General features: G+C 47.6%; 1 pseudogene; it reads right to left on the bottom strand.

The window, feature by feature from the left end:
* Positions 1-1,827: 1,827 nt before the first annotated feature.
* LOC116543779 lies at positions 1,828-2,826 on the bottom strand (annotated as a pseudogene).
* Between the last annotated feature and the right edge of the window lie 2,190 nt (positions 2,827-5,016).

The following is a 5,016-nucleotide window of genomic DNA, read 5'->3' as shown; positions in this document are numbered from 1 at the left end:
GGAGTGCAGTGGTGCGATCTCAGATCTCAGCTCACTGCAATCTCCGCCTCCCGGGTTCAAGTGATTCTTCTGCCTCAGCCTCCTGAGTAGCTGAGACTACAGGTGCATACCATCATACCTGGCTAATTTTTGTATTTTTAGTAGAGACAGGGTTTCACCATATTGGCCAGGCTGGTCTTGAACTCCTGACCTCAGGTGATCCACCCAGCTCGGCCTCCCAAAGTGCTGGATTACAGGTGTGAGCCACCATGCCTCCTCTCTCTCTCTCTCTCTCTCTCTCTTTTTTTTTTTTAAAAACTTTTTGTTGAGACCGTGTTTCACCATGTTGCCCAGGCTGGTCTCAAACTCCTGGACTCATGCCATCTGCCAACTTAGGCCTTCCAAAGGGCTGAGATTACATGCTTGAGCCACCAGCCCAGCCAGAGATTGTGTATAGAAGCCAGAAATAGCAGTTTTGCGGGTGTGCATCGAATCCGGGCCACATGGCCGTCTCTGTGAGGGATGAGACCCGTCCCTGACTTGCAGGGCATCCTGTGTCCTCCAGCAGAGAGATCCACACTAAAGGGCACAGAGCTAGTGACCACCCACCCACAGTGGAAGCACAAGTGAAGGGACCCAGGGTGCAAAAGAAAGAGACCGAATCTCTTGGGAACAAGCAGGAGGCTGTGAATGAGAAGGCTGGAGCGGGTTGGTTTTCACTTGGGGGTTTGTGTAACTCAGGTGGAGCTAAAAGGCTCCTGGCTGGGCAAGCAGTGTGAGCAGGAGCGTGGAGGCTGCGTGAGGGCCCCGTAGAGCTGCTGCGCGGGAGAGCTCAGATGGCCTGGTGTGCACAGGGAATTGTGCCCCTAGCACTTCCTCATTGCCCTACTGCCCTTAGTCCATTATCTGTAGGAATGATGATTCTTTCCCTGGGTGTGTCACGTCTCTGGATCAGGGTGAATGAATGCCTAGAGCTCTGGGAAATTTAGCTTGGTTCTGTCCGGGTCCCCTGTCTCCCCTACTTTTTATGGTGCCGGGAGACTAACAGTGAGGATGGGTCTGGTTTATTGGAGCTGCACCTTGGTCTTCAGAATCAGGTCGACTCTGGCGGGAAACTTAAGGCCAATCCTGAGCTGTTCTGGCATCATCTTGTCCCCAGCAACCTCTCTCTCCCCCTGCAACTCCCAGCTTTGCTTCTCCCAACCTTGGCACATAAAATCCTCCCCATTTGCTATGTCTCTGCTGCCTGAGCCCAGACACCAATTCTCAGTGGGGCTCAGAGCCCCAGCTTTCTTGGAAATGAGCTGGGACTGATGTGGTTATGAGGTCATGGTGAGGACAAGGAGACTAAGCCCACAAGGAAAGCATCTTGCTAAATAGCTGCTAAAAGGGAGAACCTCCTCCCTCCCTCCCTCTGGTTACATGAGAACATTCCCACTCAGAAGATCAGCGTAAGATGTTCATTGACGTTTACTAACCTTAGGGTGTAACAGCTCAGGCCCCGGGATTTCCAATCTCTGTATCAAAAGATAAGGGATAGCCTCTGTCTTCAAGATTAAAATTCAGATTCTTATGAGATGAAGAGATTATAGGAATGCATACACAGTGAAACTCTGAGATCTATATCTGTGATCTGTAGGTAATTATTCCTCATGACATACAGACACATATGCAGCCACACACAGAAGTATTTAGTAGGGGCACAGGTATTTTATAGAAGACAAAATGTATATTGGGCAAAAAAGATCACATGGAAATAAACCAAAACAATTTTTTTCACTATAAAAATGCTGTCATAATGGTGTGTGTACAGCACGGGATGTGGATAGGGAAAACCAAGTGCACACACAGAGGCACAGGCCAGAGGACAGGCTGGGATTGAATAAAGAGTTCACACCGCTCCCTGCTTCCCCCGGTGACTGGAGGCTTTAGGTCACCTCCTCCTCGAACTTGCCCTCTTCCTCGGCTATGGTGTCCTGGTACTGTTGGTATTTGAACACCAGGTAATTCATGTTGCTCTTGGCCTGACTGAACTCCATCTCGTCCAGGCGCTTGCTCATGTAGCAGTGCAGGAAGGTCTTGTGTGGAAACATGGCTGTGAACTGCTCCAAGATGCACTAGAACAGCTCCTGGATGGCCCTGCTGTTGCCAATGAAGGTGTTGGACATTTTTAGCTCTCGGGGCGGGATGTCACAGACAGCCATTTTCTCATTGTTGGGGATCCACTCAGCGAAGTAGCCACTGTTCTTGTTTTGGACATTAACCTCGTCCACCTCCTTCATGGACATGCAGCCCCTGAACACGGCAGCCAGTGTCAGGTAGCGGCCATGGCAGGGTTGCAGGCTGCCATCATGTTCTTGGCATCCAACATCTGCTGGGTGAGCTCAGGCACTGTCAGGGCCCCGGTATTGCTGGCTGCCCTGCTAGTCAGCGGGACAAAAGTGGGCATGAAGACTTGCAGGCAGGGGAACGGGACCATGTTCACTGCCAGCTTCTGCATGGGAAGTGCAGGCAGGTGGTGACCCCACTCATGGTGGCAGACACCAGGTGGTTCAGGTCACTGCAGGTGGGTGTAGCAGCTTTAGGGTTCTGAAGCAGATGTCATAGAGAGCCTCGTTATCGACACAGTAGGTCTCGTCTATGTTTCCTACAAGCTGGTGGATGGAGACGGTGGCATTGTAAGGCTCCACCACCCTGTCTGACACCTTGGGTGAGGGCACCACACTGAACGTGTTCATGATCCTGTCTGGGTACTCTTCCCGGATCTTGTTGATGAGGAAGAAACCCATCCCAGACCCAGTCCCCCCACCCAGGGGGACCTGGCCACTTTGCTGTTTTATTTTGTGTTTTTTAGTATACTTCTAGATTTAATATGCTGTGTCTTAATTTTATGTTCAGATACCTTTGTGTTAGCTACTAAATACCTAACAAATGTTTTCTTTTATTTATGTTTAGATTAATAGAGGGCTGGGTGAAGTGGCTCACACCTATAATCTCAACATTTTGGGAGGCCAAGGTGTGTGGATCACCAGGTCAGGAGTTCGAGACCAGCCTGACCAACATCATGCAACCGCGTCTCTATTAAAAATACAAAAATTAGCCGGGGATGGTGGCACGCACTTGTAATCCCAGCTACTCAGGAGGCTCAGACAGGAGAATTGCTTGAACTGGGGAGGCAGAGGTTGCAGTGAGCTGAGAGCATGCCACTGCACTCCAGCCTGGATGACAGAAAGAGACTCTATCTCAAAAATAAATAAATAAATAAAATAAAATAAATTAATAGAGACAGGGTCTCACTATGTTGCTCAGGCTGGTCTCAAACTCCTGGGCTCAAGTGATTTTTTCATCTTGGCCACTGAAAATGCGGGGATTACAGCGTGAGCCACTGCACCCAGCCCAAATATTTTCTTTTTTGTTTTCTTTTTTCTGGAAATAGAGTCTTGCTCTTGTCACCCAGGCTGGACTGCAGTGGCGGGATCTCAGCTCACTGCCACCTATACCTCCTGGGTTCAAGCATTTCTCCTGCCTCAGCCTCCTGAGTAACTGGGATCACAGGCACGTGCCACCACACCCAGCTCATTTTTGTATTTGTAGTAGAGGCGGGGTTTTACCATGTTGGTTAGGCTGGTCTCACACTCCTGACCTTGTGATCCGGCCGCCTTGGCCTCCCAAAGTGCTGGGATTACAGGCATGAGCCACCATGCCCAGCCATGATTCAGGATTTCTAACAAGTTTCCTAGTGATTCCAGTGCTGCTGGTCTTTAGACCATAATTTTGTAAGCAAGGATACTTAAAGTTAAAAAGTAATGTGGGCTTTTTTTTTATTTCTGTTTTTTTAAGACAGTCTTAATGTAGACCATACTTTTGTAACCAAGGATACTACTTAAAGCTAAAAAGGAATATGGGTTTTTTTTATTATTGTTGTTATTTCTGTTTTTTGAGATAGGGTCTTACTCTGTTACCCAGCCAGAGTGTAATGGTATGATCTTAGTTCGCTGCAACTTGCGTCTCCCGGCTTCAAGTGATTCTCCAGCCTCAGCCTCCTGAGTAGCTGGGATAATGAACCACAAGGGCGGGCTATTTTTTGTGTTTTTAGTAGAGATGGGGGTTTCACTATGTTGACCAGACTGGTCTCCAACTCTCTACCTCAAGTGCTGGGATTACAGGTGTGAGCCACCTCGCCCAGCCTCTCCTTTTAAAGAAATTGATTGGACAATAACATGGTCCTTAGAAGGAATTCTCTCTTACATTTCATATTAATGTTTCTCCTCTCAAATTAGGCTGATAGCTTACGTGCCCAGGCTACAAAATTTGTTTCATTCTCATGCACAAATAACATACACACAGTGCCTCAGTATTTTTCCATGCCCTGACCTCAAATGCCATGTACGTAAGCTTGAATATGTTGCCATGTACCCCCCACAACCAGGGGGTGTACATTCTTTGTGATATTAGGAGTAATATCATCCTCTCACCTCGTGGATATTACAAACAATATCACAAGGTGGGTGTACAACCCCTGCGATATTGGAAGTAATAATATCCTCTTTCCCCCTAAATATTATGAACTACATTACAGTGGAGTTTACACCTCCTGCCATATTGGAAGTTGTATCATCCTTTCCCACACAGGATATGATGAAAAATATCACAGGGGAGTGTACACCCCTTCCATATGCAGAGTAATATCATCCTGTCTTCTGCTGGATATTATGAACAATATCACAGGGGGTTGTAAACACAGGGTGCTTGTGAAATTGGGAAAAATGCCCTCTCATCCCCTGCATATTACAATTTCCCAGGAGGGTGTATGCCCTCTGCAATGTGGCAAGTAATACCATCCTCTTGCCCCATGAGTATTATGAACAATATCGCAGAGGTGTGAACACGATATGGGAAGTAACATCATTTTCTCCCTTCCTGGATATTATGAACAATATTGCAGGGGGTGTACACCATATCACAGTATGGGTGTATATTCCCATATTGCAGGGGTGTACACCCCCTGTGATATGAAAAGTAACATCATCCTTCCCC

The sequence above is a fragment of the Sapajus apella genome, unplaced genomic scaffold (assembly GCF_009761245.1).
Source record: "Sapajus apella isolate SASKATOON/1434 unplaced genomic scaffold, GSC_monkey_1.0 scaffold196, whole genome shotgun sequence".
NCBI lineage: Eukaryota > Metazoa > Chordata > Mammalia > Primates > Cebidae > Sapajus > Sapajus apella.
Note: the sequence above shows the minus strand (reverse complement) of the source record. Positions and strands in the feature narration are given on the sequence as shown.